The sequence below is a fragment of the Passer domesticus genome, chromosome 2, assembly GCF_036417665.1.
Source record: "Passer domesticus isolate bPasDom1 chromosome 2, bPasDom1.hap1, whole genome shotgun sequence".
NCBI lineage: Eukaryota > Metazoa > Chordata > Aves > Passeriformes > Passeridae > Passer > Passer domesticus.
The window spans coordinates 7,140,608-7,157,486 of NC_087475.1; the positions used below are offsets into that span (position 1 = coordinate 7,140,608).

General features: G+C 44.2%; 2 long non-coding RNA genes across 2 annotated transcripts; both read left to right on the forward strand.

Moving 5' to 3' along the window:
* The first annotated feature begins 455 nt into the window (after positions 1-455).
* On the forward strand, positions 456-7,136 carry LOC135295181 (uncharacterized). Its single transcript, XR_010357203.1, has 3 exons — positions 456-655; positions 2,186-2,244; positions 5,677-7,136. It is a non-coding gene; the product is annotated as an uncharacterized LOC135295181 (long non-coding RNA).
* Positions 7,137-12,397: 5,261 nt separating this feature from the next.
* LOC135295182 (uncharacterized) lies at positions 12,398-16,609 on the forward strand. The gene is made up of 3 exons (XR_010357204.1): positions 12,398-12,468; positions 14,064-14,256; positions 14,559-16,609. It is a non-coding gene; the product is annotated as an uncharacterized LOC135295182 (long non-coding RNA).
* The last annotated feature ends 270 nt before the right edge of the window (positions 16,610-16,879 follow it).

Below are 16,879 nucleotides of genomic sequence, written 5' to 3' on the forward strand. Positions count from 1 at the left end.
GCAAACCTCTGCTCTCACCCTGAGGGGTCATCATAAAGCCCCTTGAGGTGCTCTCCACAAAGCTGAATTTCATGCAAAACGGGTAAAGAGAACTCAAATGGTCTTATTTGCATCTGCACCTCATTTGTGAAGTGCCACGTTTCAGGTGCAACTGGAAGGTTTGGGATCAGTTTTTTAAATGATCTGCCCTGAAGCACTGCTTGGGCTGCTGGCAAAATCCCTGGCTCAGTGATGGGACCAACAAATGCTCTTGTACACTCATTAGCTTTCACAAAGGCAGGGCAGCACACACAGCACTCATCTGGGTCCTGGCACAAAGTTTCTAAATGCTCAAAAGTTCAAAATTCTAGGGTTGTTTTTTTTTTTGCATAAGTAAGTTTTCTGGCAGTAGCAGGTGCTACTCTAGCCTGGAACTGAGGTAATGTGTGTCTCTGTCTCGTTTTTCCACAGGAAGCAATAGCCAACAATTCCATTCAGCATCACCTACAACCTTCAGCTCCACGTGCTCTTGACTGCCTTGCCTGCAAAACCCATCTGGGGAGTTTTCCAGATGCAAATCTGCAAATTTATCCACTTGCCTACACCACAGAGCCACCCTGAGGCTCTGCACAGTTGCAGAGGAGCTGTTTCTGAACCCTCCACGAAAATGCCCAAGGTACATCAACTATCCATAGGCTTTTTTAAGAGCTTCCTGTGGTTTTTGTGATAATGTGGACTTTATGGACCAAACTCTCTGTTGGTGTAAAACAAGGGAGTGCTGAGGTCCTGGTTAACCAAAACTAGTTGTGCACATCAAAGGACTCAGATCACCGAGGACAGTTGTTTTTCTGTCACTCAGCATAAATTGGACAGAATTCAGTACTGCTGTGCTCTGCTGGATGCTGTTGTCCCTTGAAGCTTAAAGCTTCAAGTGTCATCACTCTTGGCTGTAAGGAGGAACCCAGAGGGGGTGGCACCACCTGCTCAGTGTTTTTTGCTGACAAACTAAAGTGTAAGACCCCTCATTTTGGAGCCACAATCCCTGTGCTTCCCTTGCAGCTTGCTAAAGTGGAGTGGCAAAGACAGACATTGCAGGTCCTCATCTCTCCAAGTGTGAGAGTTCTTTTCCCCTAAGTCCAACAGGAATTTTCTCATCTCCAGGAAACCAGGAGTTGTCATAGTTGCAAATTTTGGGTGCAGGAAAAAGAAGAACATTCTCCACTAAAAATCAGCACTGTTGGGCAGGTAGAGCCATGGGGCAGCACTTTGCAGATGCCACTGGCAGCATCAGTGAGAATTAGTGGAAAATCAGGATCACTTTGTGAAGCAATAGCTTGAATATGGAGCAAGAAAAATGATACTTAAGGAAGCTGTGCTTTACAAATGAGAGGAAAATATGCTTCAAAAAAAAAGTGTGAATTAAGTAACTAAGAGGAAAATTCAACTAAGTCCCACAGGAAAAACATATTTGGACACCCTTAGCTCATAGCACACCCAAAGAAATCTTGCAAGTGTTAGTATTCTCCAGATATGAGAAATTTTTTTGTTTGTTTTTAGCATGAATTCTTTGTAATCCAAGGATAGTCTCTGCAGTGCCCCTGTAGGGAACTGTAATTCTATATATGATATTTGTGGGTTTAGGGAGGGCACAGAAGCAGGTAAGTGCTCTCTAGAGAAAAGGCTCTTGTGAAAAGTGACCCTGTAAAACTGAGATGCTCTCTAATAACCACGAGCTGTTGGAGGGTCTGAGCATTGGACAGGGCTGGAGGCAGGTATGCATAAGCAAACATGAAAGCAGATATGGAACCAGATAATATTTATTTTGCTTAATCCTTAGTAGAGGCACATTCCTGAGAGTAACTGGAGCACCAGGTCTCAGGTGCATTTCAGGGAAGCTGTTCCTGCAGCACAGGCTGTGCCAAAGAGGCACACAGCCTCAGGATTGCAGCTGGCCTGTCACTGCATGGGAAGCATGGACATGGGAATGGGCATGGTGGGAAGAGCAGCCACTGCCATGGGTGCCACAAGGCACAGCCAGTGCAGCCAAACTCCTGGAGGAGGGATGAGGTTCCCTGTGGTACAAGGGGTGGGAGGAGGGAGTTTGTCCCAGCTCTCAGAGTCACAATTTGCTTTCTATCCTGAATTTTTTGTTAAGATGTCTGTCAGCTTCTACCCAATTTGAGTGTATCTTTCATTTCTCATTCAGCACAGGCTGGTGGGCAGAAGAAGCACCTGGACTCTGCTCCTTGTGGCCTAAGGAAGAAGGTGTGTGGCACTCGTGTGATGTGTTTTTCCCCATCAGAATTCCCTGGTCACCTCATCATGGGTGAAGGGCTCAAGAACATTGTGAAATCTTTCATTAGACCAGCTGAAATACAAACCCCCCCCCAAAAAAAATCAAAAACCTGACAGTTATATTGGTGGACATGCAGCTCTCACCTCATGCCTCAGAAACCAGCAGCAGCATCTTCCAAACAGGAAGCCAAAACACAGGTGAATGACAATAATTCTTTGTTCAACACAGTTGTGCCAGATGACCAGCCAGCTTTAGAGAAAAGGGGTGGTTACAGTCTGTGACCAGATGAGGGTTTAGCAAGAGGAAGTTGATAACAGGTCCATTTCTTCAGAAAAAGCAGGGGGAAATGTGTTGGCAGGCAGCCCATGTGGAATGAGCTTCATTCAGCCAGACAGAAGGAAGATCAAAGTAGACCTTAAGTAAATGGACTTTGTTGAGTCCATAATTTCTTTTTTCTACTCTAGTAGATTTGAGCATTTTGCTTTCCAGTGTTGCCTTTTGGAGTTGTATCAGAAGTCACTTTTCAGGATGGTCCTTTGAGACATCAGTGAGAGCAGCTGGTGAAAAATATCCTCTAAATGGTGCCTGGGTGCTCTGATCCTTTATTGAGTGTCCAGCAGAGTTCACTCCAGCACATGTTGTCCAGCTGCATGGTTTCCATCAGTCCTGTGGTGCGTGCCAGGTTTCATGGGGAGCATGGGAGGCTCCCTGGATTGCAGTGGGGCTGCTTGGAGGGCAGTGTGACAGTGGCTGCAAGAAATGGGTTTACAGTCTATTTTCTGCTTGTTGCTGTTCATTTTTTTTTGAGGGCAGGTTCATTTTGTTTTACTTCTGGTTGTGAGTTTGTTGATGGTGGCAGTTATTTAAAAGTTAGAAAGTTAGATGCTGTGGGAAATTTCTTTCAAAACACATGGCATTCTGTTGCTGGTTTTAGTTACTTGATGATTTTCCATTTGGATCCCATTAGGGTTTAGTATGTGAAACATGAGGGATAGAGGCAGTCGGTTGGCTTGGATTTCTGCACTGAACCAGGCTTCTGGTTCCACATAGAATAAGCTAAGTTGGAAGAAACCCATCAGAACCATCAAGTCCAGCTCCTGGCCCAGCACAGGGCACCCAGGGAGTCACATCATGTACCTGAGAGCATTGTCCAAACACTTCCTGAGCTCTGCCAGGCTGGTGCTGTGACCACTGCCCTGGGGAGCCTGCTCCAGTGCCCAGTCACCCTCAGGGTGAAAAACTTTTTCCTGATATCCAACCTTAACCTCCCCTGACTCAGATCCATGCCACTTCCTCAAGCCCTGTCACCAGAGAGGAGAGATCAGTGCCTGCCCATCATGAGGATGCTGGAGGCACAATGAATCACTGTGAGATAAGGGCAGTTCTTCTGATAAGGCAAAGCCCAGTCTTACACCAGGAAAGCAAGTGCCATCATTGCTCTCCTCCAAGTGGCCAGTGGCCCCTGAGAGCCTCCTTTAAGCCACAGCAGTGTGATATCTTTTGAATATATTTGGTTACAAGTTCAGTGGCAATATCTGTGTTGATCTGCAGGCATGCTTGTACATGGAAGATTTAGGGTCTCACTTCACCAATGATAGTGTCCCTGAAGTTAATAGAGGTGTAAGAATATCTCAGAGACAGCTTGATGGCATTGTTGACTGAATTTTTGATGGGAACTGAAAATGAAATACAGGTTTCCAATCCAGCTGGTGAGCATGTGATTTCTGAATGTTGGTTAAAACATAGGCTTGGTGACATGGTTATTTATAAAGAAAAATCTTCTGTGAAGTTGGTTTATAAAGAAGTTAGAATCTTTTGGGGTAAACTGGGTTCCTGCAGCCTAAATTTATTGAAAGAAAAAATTGGCGGAGTCAGAGATGCAGTGGGTGAGTTTGGTGGTGTGTTTGAGTTGGGAATTGTGGGTATATTTTATTTTGTAGGTCCTTAAGAGAGGCTGCAACACTCTTACTGGGGATGTAGTTGCACAGACAGTTCTTGGCTGTGGCAGCATGAATGGTGCTAATTTGAGGTACTTCATTTTATGCAGACCACGGGAAAAAGCCAAAAATCCTCAGCTTTCTGAGTGAGAAAGGGCTGAGGATGATTTCTCTTCCTTGTGATAATTCATCAGGAAATCTGGAAGCAGTTGATCTGCCAAAGTTGGGGGAGGGGATGGATTTTTTCTTTGGCTCAGGAGAGCAAAAGCACTGAATTTAGGATTGTTGTCTCAGTGCAACCTTTGTGTGCTTCAGGGCTTCCCAAACTCTGCAGCCAGGCAGCCTCTGCCAGCAGCCAGGCTCCAGAGCTACGTGTGCATGCATTCAAAGAGCTCCTGCTCTGCCCACTGCCTGAACCCCCACGTCTCCCCCTCTTTTCCATTCAGATCCTCCCACCCAGGAAGAAGTTGCTGCACGGCTGAGGAGTTGCCCTGGCAGGGAGCTCGGGGGATGTACTGGGATTTTCGGTCATGTTATTCTGACTTGGGGAGCTGTTTGTCCTCCTTCAGTATTCCAGGCAGCCAGCCTGAAAAGAAGTTCTGATCCTGTGCTGCAGGCCAATCGTGTTCACAAAGATCTCTTTGTTGCACCCGTGTCTGTGGCATTGTTCCTCTCCAACAAAACTCCCCTGCCAAAGCCCTGATGCGCTTGGCTCTGAAAGTGCCAGGCTGGTAATGCAAGGGGTGAATTCCTGCTCATTCACCCCATCCTGCCTCCTGCATCCTTCTGCCCTGCAGCTTTCTACTCTCTCAGGCCATGATGGGTGGGAGAATGCAGGCAGGACGTGGTGGTTTATCCTCCTTGCAGCCCGTGTGTTACACAGACCCCACATTATCAAATGTGCAAAAGTCCTGATCTCCAGTCAGGTTTGCACAGAACCATGGAGTCACTGAGGTTGGAAAAAGGCCTCTAGGATCATAAGCTCAGCTGTCAACCTAGAACCACCACCATGTTCACCACTAAACCATGTCCTCAAGTGCCACATCCACACATTTGGAACCCTTCCAGTGATTCTACCACTTTCCTTGGGCAGCCTGTTCTGATGCATGACAACCCTTTCTGTGGAGAAATTGTTCATAACATCTAACAAAAACCTCCCCCAGTACAACTTGATGTCTCCTTTCAGGTAGTTGTAGAGCATATTGAGGTCTCCCCTCAGCCTCTAGGTTTGCTCTCTGTCAGACCCAGCACTTGGTTTCTGGAAGATGATGGTGAATTGGTTTTCAGAATCAGGGCTGGCCCCTCAGCCTGTGGGGAACAGGAGCACTGAGCTCTGCATCACACAGGGGTTTTTAACGTCCATGTGGAGGGATTCTTGGTGTATGTATAAACCACAGTACCAGATATCTGGGAGCACTTGGCAGATTTTTAATCTAATGCACCCATTTCTGTCCCCTGGAACAGGACACAGTCAGGACAATGGAGGCTGCAATCCCAGCACAGCTTCAATCCCAGCACAGCTGTACCCTGAGTTCCTGCTGCTGGAACCTTTACCTGGATTGCCAAATAATATTGTTTTTTTTTCTTGTCAACTTGCCCTGTACTCCTTCATGTATTCACTACTACACTTTTCACTACTTTTGAGGAAAATCTGGAGCTTTTTGCAATCAGTATTTCTATGCAAACTGACTTGTATTTCATAACAGGAGGCATAATAGGGAGGGAAGCCAGGTAGGGAACAGTAAAGACCTTCACCCTTTCTTCCTCACACACCTGTGAGCCAGATGTAAACAGCTGCATGGTAGGTGTCATTTGTGATCCAGACTTAATACAAACCATGTTAAGGATTGACTACAAATGGCTCCATTAAAAAAAAAAGACAAAATGCATAGCTCAGGTAAGTAGCACCTCTTTTCTTATTTCACCTTTCCTTTTATCTTATTTGCTTTCATATCTCTGCTATGGAGGACACTCTTGTGTGGTGGGATGAATAGCAGCTGAATTTCATTAGTGTGGCCTGGGTGTATTAAATTGCTTAAATAAACACTTGAGCAATATGCACATTCTAAACATTTGTTTAAGTTCTTACCTGAGCAGGAATACTTCACTGCTATTACTTACCTGCACCAACCCCAGTGACTAACCTGGCAGACTGGCTGGTTCTCTCTTTGATATTTCATTTGGTGCATGTAAAATTTCCTAATCCAAGAGTTTCTAGCAGCAAATCCCTTTAAATATTGCAAGGGCATTGCCTTACAGCAAAGCACCTTCTGAAAACTCCTCCATGTAAGGATAATGGACTTGTTTTTGAGATATCAGAGCTGCAGTTGCCCTTGTTCAGCCCTCTACTCTGGATTTTCACTACTTACTTCCCACTAAATTTTCTATTTTTGAATGCCTTGGATTGATACAAGAACCCTTTAATTTATGTTTACTTTAAACTTGCAACTTCTTGTCCTATCCAAAGAATGTTGATAGTAACTGTAGGGAGTGCACTGACTGTTTTCCAATAATCCATGTTCCTTTGCTGGAAACTTTAACAAATATATTGATTTTCAATCTGGATCATGATATTTTATCATCTCACACTTTACAATGTCACATTCCAGACAGCAACAGTTTGATTCTCCTGTTATTATGAGCTATTCATATTTTTATTAGGCTGCTGAATAGTTCATGCTGTGTCAGATCATGCTGGTTTCTCTGTAGTAGTTGCATTATAAAGCCCTAAGGAAATATATTCTGTATAACAGGCCTGGCTCAGACTGGGTGTTAAATCAATGTTATAAAACAGTTTGCACTTTATTCTCTGCATTTCTCTTCTTTGCATTTCTTTCCCCTTCCTTCCTTCCTTCCTTCCTTCCTTCCTTCCTTCCTTCCTTCCTTCCTTCCTTCCTTCCTTCCTTCCTTCCTTCCTTCCTTCCTTCCTTCCTTCCTTCCTTCCTTCCTTCCTTCCTTCCTTCCTTCCTTCCTTCCTTCCTTCCTTCCTTCCTTCCTTCCTTCCTTCCTTCCTTCCTTCCTTCCTTCCTTCCTTCCTTCCTTCCTTCCTTCCTTCCTTCCTTCCTTCCTTCCTTCCTTCCTTCCTTCCTTCCTTCCTTCCTTCCTTCCTTCCTTCCTTCCCCTCCCACTTCTCTCTTCATCCATGTCTGACTCAACAGTTTTCATTTTCATTCTCCATACAGAATGGGAATTCTCAGTAAAAAGAACTCAAGTCTGTTTTCAGCATCAGCAAAAGTTGCTGAAATGAACTTGTAGCCACGTGAGGCAGGGTCAGAAGTAAATGACAATAAAGGCAAGCTCAATACTCTGCTTCTGCAAGGCAGTCTCAGATACCTTTGAGATATCTTAAGAAAGTGAAGTGCTTTTAAGGAGATTTTAGTGCTTTTCTAATCAGATCTCAGTAAAGCACTGCAGACTTGATACTTACAGTCAATTGCTTCATGTTTACTTTATAAAACAAACAGCAGCCAAGATCTGGTATCCTTAATTGTACCCTCGCTAAAAATTGAAGAGGCAAATAAACACAAATCTAGAGATAACAAGCACATGCCTATCAGGTAGGTTTGCACATGAACATAGACCTATGGAAACTGGTCAGCACAGAAGGGAAGAGCTGGAGATTTTGTCAACGCTCTCTTTAATCAGGAGATTAATTAGTTGTGGTGGTCTCCTGCATGGTGTGTGTTCCTGGCCATCCCCACCTGATGCTGTTTCCATAGCATCCCTTTGACAGGTCCTGCAGAGGTGGGGAGAGACTGGAGTCAAGTGTGTGCTGGTACTATCGCACATAAACATGATTTACTTAATCTTCAAATGTCAAAAGAAAATGTAGAAATGTCAGGCTTGGCTGGCAGTAGCAGTTTGTAGGTTGGACACTCGAAAATTAGAGATTCAGTAAGTACAAGACTATTATTTAGCCTTGTTTGCTCTTAGTATCTCCCTGCTCTTTTCCCAAGCACTTCTCTTTCCAACCAAGTGACAATTTGAATCATTTTTGTTCTGGTTCCAGGAAGATTTAAGAACAAACTTCAGACTTTAGTAGAAAGCAAGAAATGTGGCTTGGAATTTTTTTCCTGTAAACAAATTTGCAGAACAGTAGCAGGATAATCTTATTTATAAGGACATAACAGAAAACGGAAGATGACATTTAAACATGTTTAGTGTCTGGGCAAATTTATAACATGAAAAAATCACTTTGGCTTTCTTTGAAGTTCTTGCATTAAGACAGATGTTTACTATTGAGGGAACAAAAAAATGTGGAAGGGGTGATAGATGTGTTGGTTTTCCCCATCAGAAACACGACTGAAAAATATTTTTAATTTGGAAAGCAAACAAGAAAAAACCTTGACTTTGCAGGGTTGAGAAACACTTGCTACTAGTTTCTGGCACTGTACTTGAATCTAAATGAGGAGTGAACCTTGCATTAATTGCAGCAGCACCTCTTTGGTCTGTCTGAAAGACAGTGCCCCACAAACATGCCATGTCTATAAAGGAATGGAAGAGCAGGATCCTGATGCCTTGCATGTCATGAGGGGATGTGCATGGAGCCTCCCAGTGCAGTGACTGCAAAGTGCTGCTGGGACTGCCCCACCCTGACATTGCAGCCCCTAAGCCCTTTCCACCAGATTCCTCTGGCAGCAAACACTGCTTTTCCCTCTGCCCATTTTTTAATGAGGCCCCTGCCCACCTGGAATCTGACAATGAACAGAAGGATTTTGGTTTCCCTTTGGGAGCAGGATGGCACCTCTGGACCATCTGAGGGACCTGGATGTGGGATGTCCATGAGTGGGAACTGGAACTCATCTTTCCTGACAATGTTCCTGCTCATCCCTGTGCGTCTGGGAGGGTGCTGGGGTGTTGCTGCTAATGGAGTTCTTCACCTGAAGATCTGAAAATTAATCACATATTGACTGGTGGGTTTAGCTCTTATCTTTAGATTTCTGGTCATTTGTACACATGAGGCTGACCAGACAAGTTTCTTCTAGATCTTCTGGATCCTTTTATTTTTCATTTGGTAGCACTATATTGACTACAGGCATTCTTTTCATTTAAGGCCATATAAATGAAATCACTGCACAGCTCCTGAAAAGAGTCATGTATTTGGGAGAAAACCTATTTTATTAAGTCTGTCATAAATTAAAGATATTTGTGCCTGTGACTACAGTTACAACATTTTTTTTTTGCTTCCTGTTCTCTTATGTGATTCTTTTATGTCAGACAAGATGGTAATGTACATAAATTATATTTTATATAGTCTGTCAAGCTTCATAGCAGGTGGTGCTTTGTCTTACTACACCATAGATGGAATGCTTTGAGATCAAAGCATATCTTACTGCACAGGAGGATGCCAAGAGACTCTCTCCTTCATGACAGGTGATAAATGATTTCAACATTTGAGCAAGGTGGCTGCCTTTACCTGGAAAATCAGAATTGGCAATGGTAATTAAAGAAACTGCTCATATGGAGACATCAATGCTTGAGTGTTATGAGCAGTCTGAGACTGCTGTGGGGATCAGGGATGTTCATCAATTCATTACAGACTGAATGGGTAGAGCTGGCCTCCAGCTCTGCAGACCAGGCCATTAAAATAAATGTGTTTGATTTACAACTACAGACAATCTGAATTGCTATTTTACTATTGCAAAACTCCAGAGGAGATAAATTGTGCTTTCTAATGACATCATTTTCTACAGGAAAGTACAGCATAAATGCAAATGAAATGTTCTGTGAAAAATGTAATAATCTCAGAAAAAAACACAACTCAAATAATTAGAAAAACCAAGTCATCAAACCATGACATTGCATTTCCATATCAGAAGGCTTGATTTTATTTATTTATTTAAATAATTTTTTAAATTTATTTTGAGAATTTCTTCTCTGAAGAAGCAAAACCCATTTCGTTTGGACTTCATTATTTGATTCTCTTAATTCAGTAAGGAATTGTGCCATGGTACAACACATCCTACTGCAATCACAGAGCCCTGAGTGTGGCTGTGCTGCAGCAGGCAGAGGTGCACCCAGCCAGAATCCTGCTTGATTTTTATTTATTTATAAATATAAAGAAGGCTTGATTCTATTTATTTAAATAATTTTTTAAAAATTTATTTCGAGAATTTCTTCTCTGAAGAAGCAAAAACCATTTCATTTGGAGTTCACTATTTGATTCTCTTAATTCAGTAAGGAATTGTGCCATGGTACAACACATCCTCCTGCAATCACAGAGCCTTGAGTGTGGCTGTGCTGCAGCAGGCAGAGGTGCACCCAGCCAGAATCCTGCTTGATTTTTGTTTATTTATAAATATAAAGAAGGCTTGATTTTATTTATTTATTTAAATATTTTTAAAAAAATTATTTTGAGAATTTCTGCTCTGAAGAAGCAAAACCATTTCATTTGGAGTTCACTATTTGATTCTCTTAATTCAGTAAGGAATTGTGCCATGGTACAACACATCCTCCTGCAATCACAGAGCCCTGAGTGTGGCTGTGCTGCAGCAGGCAGAGGTGCACCCAGCCAGAACCCTGCTCCACACTGACCAGCAGAGGATGCTGGTGGTGAGGAGCAGCCAGGCTTGGGGAGAGGGCAGTTCCTGGGAGCAGCCTCGTTGGTTTGGAGCCTTTGCAGGGTGCATCACCAGGGTTGATGTTTGTGCTGCCCTGCCGTGGTGGCAAAGTCCTCCTGCCCTCAGCAGTTTCTGAGGGGCTGGGCACCAGGACTGCTCACTGCTGTGGAAGCTGCAGTCTGGATTTGGGAGCTGCAATTCACCCCCAGTAACGACAGGAGAGAGATTTGGATGAAGAAAGGAGGACAGGGATTTCTCCTGCCTGTAGGCAGCTTTACAAGACACAGTTCCAGAGATGCTGGTGTCTTGTCTACACTACAGCTCCTCGTGCTCCACATGGTTGAATGGGCTTTGTCTACTTCCAGTGTGGCCCTACGGCCTCAACTCCCACTTCAGAAGCACCAGAAAGGTGAGTTTGCATGGCTGTTCACAGGTGGCAGATCTGAGGACAGGCAGCTCAGGCACACAGGAGCTGCAGCTGTGCTAGCAGGGACCAATGTGCACTGACTGTGTGCACAGCTCCCACAGCCTTCCTGGTACCATGGTCTGCTCTGTGCCATTAAAATGATTGGTCTTGTTGGTTATGAGTGCATCTCTCTTTTGACAACTAATTTTGAAGAACTGTCATTTTTTAAGTGAGAACATTGAAAATGAAAGAGGAAAAAACCCAGTTCCTACCGATTGATCATCCCTTTTCTGTGTCCAACAACAGCACAGTAAACTGGAGGTACATGCAGGTACCATATTCCCAGTCTTCAGGTACATGCAGGTACCATATTCCCAGTCTCCAGAGGGTTTTAGGAAGCTCAGAGCACAGACATGATTCCTCCCCAAAATTACCATGAGAAATCAGCATCCTACAGTACTGTGTTTCAAGCATTGAAACAATGCAATTGCACCATCCCATTAATTTGATTTATTAGATCAGTAAGTATTGAAAATACCAAATACAATCACTGTATGGCTGGAAGGGGAAATTAGTGCTGGTGTGAATTTAGGAGCTCACTGATGAAATTCATGTTAGGCTTCCAGTTTTGCAAACAAGTTAAGCCTGGCTGCTTAAACTTGTAGAGTGGCCTTTTGAAATGGAAGGGGTGAGCTCAAGTGGATGAGTCCATCCCATTCCAAAGCAACACTGCAGTTATCCCAAAGAGATGTTCCAGGCTGGTAGATGACTGTGACCAAAACCAAAGCTTACAGAGGCTGCAGCTACCCAGACTCAGTGCAGCCAAAGGAAAGTACAACTGAGGAGGGGATAAAGCACCCACAACTTCTTTGGGCAATATATTCTAATGCCTCAACACCTTCACAGCAAAGAATTTCCTCCTAATATATAATCTAATCCTACCTTCTTTTAGTTTAAAGCCATCACCCCTTGTCCTATCCCTATACGCCCTTTTGAAAGTTCCTTTCCAGCTTAAATCTCTTTTCAGGCACTGAAAGATGTGGATAGATAGAATGTAGGAGAATAGAGATAGTGGTGAAGGTAATCTCACCCCTAAGGAATAGTTACAGCTGTGCTAATTATCAAGAATGAAGAACAAGGCTGCCCTTAATAGGCCACAGCTGGATCCAGTTAGGAGGGGTATTGTAAAAGAGTAGGTTGGCTGGTTAAGATGGAGTTTGTTGGCTGTGTTGGGGAGGAGAAGAAGGGGTTAGTGCTGTGAGGAGCTGCCCGTGCGATATCACCAAGAAGGTAGGAAAGCTTTGCAACAAGATAGCAACAGAAAGGCTGCAATAAGTTTGGAGCCTTCTCTTCTCCAGGTTGAACAATCCCAATTCTCTCAGCCTTTTCTCCTGTGAGAGGTGTTCCATCCCTCTTACCATCTTCATGTCCCTCCTCTGGACCCTCACTGGAGACCAGAGCCCTCCTGGTTGTGTCAGGTGTTGTATGTGCTGTCAGCTGTCTCCCAGAAGCCATTTCCTCTGGGCAGAGAGGAAAACTTGCCCTGTTCACAAAATGACTTAATTTTCCTTATTTGCAAGGAAGCAACATTTCTTCCTGTGGATGGATGTGGAGTGTGTCCAGGGCTGAATTTCTCCCTGGACCACTGATTCTCACAGCAGTGTGCTTTGAACCTCACCCTGGGCTGGGGGTGCCAGGCTCCAGCCACCCCTGTGGAGATGGGGACACTGAGGTGTTTTTGTGCTCTCTTCTGCAGTTTAAGGAGTCCCCTGGCAATTTCTGCTGTCGTGACCCAGTGTGCTCACCCTGGGGGTGAGATCAAAGATGTGACATTTAAAAAATCCCTGACATTATTATGAACTCTGTCTTTCTTTTGCCTTTATCTCCTTCAGTGAGGAACAATCCTCCTGAGCCCTTTCTTCTCTTCCCTTATGCTGCCTGCAGCTTTTCTCTCAGTGCTCGTAACCCTGTCAGACCCTTATCAGCTTGTGCAGCTCTGTCCATCTGAAAATTGATTATTACCATTTGCCTATGGGCTGGTTGTCCTTTTATCTTGCCCCACAGTATTTTTCATGGCTCCTGTAAATAAGCCCCTTGCCTTTAATGGTGCTGTCACCATCCTCCTCTCCCATGCTGTGCACCACAGGTTCATGTGGATTCTTTCCCAGAAAAGGTAATCTGTTGTTACTCTTTTCCCAAATGCTGGGCTCAGCTGTGGGTGTACATGATATGTGGTTTTCAGTGTCTCCCACTGCAGCAGACTGGGCTTTGCCTCCCATTTCAGGGCTCTTTTCAGTCTCTGTGCATCCCTGCATCAGCCTCAGCCTGTTCTGATTGACTTCCTTGGCTTGGGAAATCCTTGCTCCAGAGTTAATTCTGCTTCTTGCAGTAGCTGTTCCAAGTTCTAACCCAGACAGTAATTCCAAGAGAGGCTCTTGCCAGGGGTGTGTTCCTGAAGCTCCTGGAGCTGTGCTGTAGCTTTGGCTCTGCTAAGTGAGAGCAAACTTTCCTGTTCCTAGCCTCTGTTTGATAACCTCTTATTTGTCTTTTTAGATTTCAGATGAAGGACAGGACTCGCATTTCTACAATGATTTCTTTGCCCAGCAGAGCTGAAGATTATTTGGAGCCTCCAATGAATGGCTCTTTCTCCTGCCTCTTCTGCCTTTGTCTTGCAAACTCTCTCAGCCTTTACCATGATCACTCTCAGTACACCACAGTTTATACCCTTTTCTGGTATCCTTTTCAACTCCAGCATGCTTCAGCCCTGCCAGGAATTTTTGCACCTCTGATCTCACACAAAGAATGTTTCAGTTTGTTTTGACCCTGAGGCTGGGTGCAGATACTCTTGCTACCCTCAAAAATCCTTCTGTTGTCTCACTTACCAGAGCCCAAATAGCAGCTCAAGGAGGATGGTGGATGCTTTGGATTTCCATCACCTGCCACCTCTCTGTGCCCCAGGAAGTAGACCAGCTGTGGAGAGTGAATGGCTTTTCTCCTGGGATCCTTGGTCATGCACAGCCCTGGGGCTGCAGAGCGGCTCTCCTTGTAGAGAGGAATCCAAATCCCTCTTTTCCAAAGGTAATAATGAGGCAGTGGTTTAAAGTGCTTTTCTTAAGCTCAAAGGTACCTAAATTTATATCTGTATGAGTCTTTAATCTCTTTCTTTACCTGAAGCCTGCCTCTGATTTATATTTGCAGTTTAACCATATTCTATTTTAGAAAGATATTTCTGCTTCTTTTCAGAAAAAAAACCTAAAATCATAAAAAAATGCATAAGATGCCAAAGCTTTACTCACACCAAAACCCATAACAAGGTCTATTTAATTCCTTATTCTAGGCTAATGTTATGGTGGAATAATTAAATTCATATGTCCTTTCAGACTGAATAAAGGGCAGTACCCTGAGGAACTTCAGAGAGCTTCACCTCTGCTGTGGACACCAAGAGACAAAGCATCCAGCTGCCAAGGACCAGGCAGTGGTGGCACCAGATTTGCCCCTGGTGCAAGGTCACAGCTTACAGCAAAAGCCACAGAGCATTGCTGGCTTTCATTGGGTGAGGATCCAGCCCCTGGGCTGGCTCATTCCACTGGCTGAATTGCATCATTCTGCAATTTTGGTGTCTGCCAGCATGGGCCCAGTATTGCCTTGAGGCCAGCTCCTTGTGCCCATGTGTGGGCACGTCCTTGTGGCTCTGCTCCCACCTCCTCCAGGAGTTCCTCCAGGATCACAAGGACTGGTGTGTGCACAAGGACTGGACACCAGCATGGATTTCAGTGCAATTTGTGCTAAAAAATTGCTCACTTCTGGCTCTGTCCAGGAGGTGGGATATTTGACAGGGAGCCTGGTGAAGTCAGGATTTCATTGAATTGGCCAAAATGACCAAATGTCTGAACAGCTACCTGCAAAGAGGCATTAAAATGCACAGGTTTGCAGCTGGGGGTGCACTCTGAGCATCTGACCATTCTACTATAATGACTTTTGTCCTAATAATAACTTAAATGGTTTCTTAAACATTAACTTGAACTTGCTCAGGGGAATGGCCTTTCTTTCCTTATAATAATTTCACATGAAGTACAGCATGAACGTTGGAGGGTAACTGGAGTTAATGTCAATTATGAATCACCAATTTCCTGCTCTAAATAGCATTTCTTCTCAGAAATTTCCCGTATGATGAGTTGCCCTGCAGATATAACCCAAACTGGCTAGCGGAGACTGAATTTCATTTAGGGCTTCCTTTTAAAACATGAGGTGTTGCACAGGGAGTGGCCACAAAATCCTGAGTCATAGACAAATGATTTCATTTTAATTTTTCATGGTACATAACATAGAAAAACATCTTCTCCACTTTGCTTATTGCATTTTTACTGCAAGAAAAGAATATTGTGCGGGTGTTGGCAGGAGGCTGCAATAAAATAAGGTTGCTATTGTTAGTAGCTGTCTGTAACTTGCCAGGTCAGTTTTACAGCTCCAAGCAAATTTATGGGTAGTTTTTTTGTCATTATGGCAATGTTGTTCAAACCACAATCATAACTTGATGTTATCCTGAGGAAGGCAATGATGCTTTTCTCAACTGAGTGGAGATATTCCTGCTACCTTAGAGTTTTCTCCATCTTCTGCAAAGCATCCTGGAAATGAGGCTGCAGTTTGATGCTCAGTGACATGCAAGACTCAAAGGGGCCCTCAGGATGTGACCCTTGCTGAGGGAAGCTACTTCAAACCACATTTAGAGTCCTTAACCCCCAGTTTGTATTCATACAAAACTTCCAGCTCTGCCACTGGGTAGTGTTTAGGACTTTCTGCAAACTCAGATTTCTTGAGAAACACTGAAGACAGGAATCAGCAGAAATGTTATTCCTTGTGGTTTGGGATAGTGGGGAAGAGAGATCAGTGTTGATGCCCAAGGTGCACCACACATCACCCGTGGGGGGAGGTAGAGATGCAAACACTGGAGAAATTTCCACATGCAAGCTTCCACCTTCTTTGGTGCTTTGATAAACATCTGACACACCACGAGTTTTCACAGAGAGATCCTTTATCTCTCTATCAGGTGCAAGACATATGCTGCAAATTGCTCACTGCACATCAGGTGTCATTATCCCACAGTGTTTGATGCAAAACTTTCCCTGCAGCCTTGGAAAAAGGTGTGATATTTAACACTGACCTATGTGAAACTGTAGACTTTTAGCTGGTAGGTTAAGCACCTACTGCACATGCTTATAAGATAATTTGAAACAACCTTGAAGGTGGAATTCATCTGCCTTAACCAAGGTGTTCAACAGCTGGATGACTAAATCAAGCTGACTCTTGGCTCCTTTTGTTATTAATAAACAGATACTGCCAAAAGGGAGCTCCACCTCCCATCAGGAGCAAAATGAGCAGCCCTTCAGGCAGTACCTGTTTGTGGTTCCCACTGACAGAGAGAGGAGCCCAGCTGGGACGGAGGCAGCTGCCTTCAGGAAGGGTGGATAAACCTAACAAGTGCCTGCAGAACTGTTGGTCTATGTTGTTGAAATTCAGGGAAACACAGCAGCTTTCCTCTTTCTCCATTAGGCATAAAGTAGTGGCAGAGGACACCAGAGAGGCACAGCCAGTCACTCCAAAGGGGATGGGACAAGGATCAGGGTGACAACAGAATCTTCTAGGGAAAAGGCACTCCACCTTTCAGCACCCTGAAGATATTTTTACTCTCTAATTTACAAGT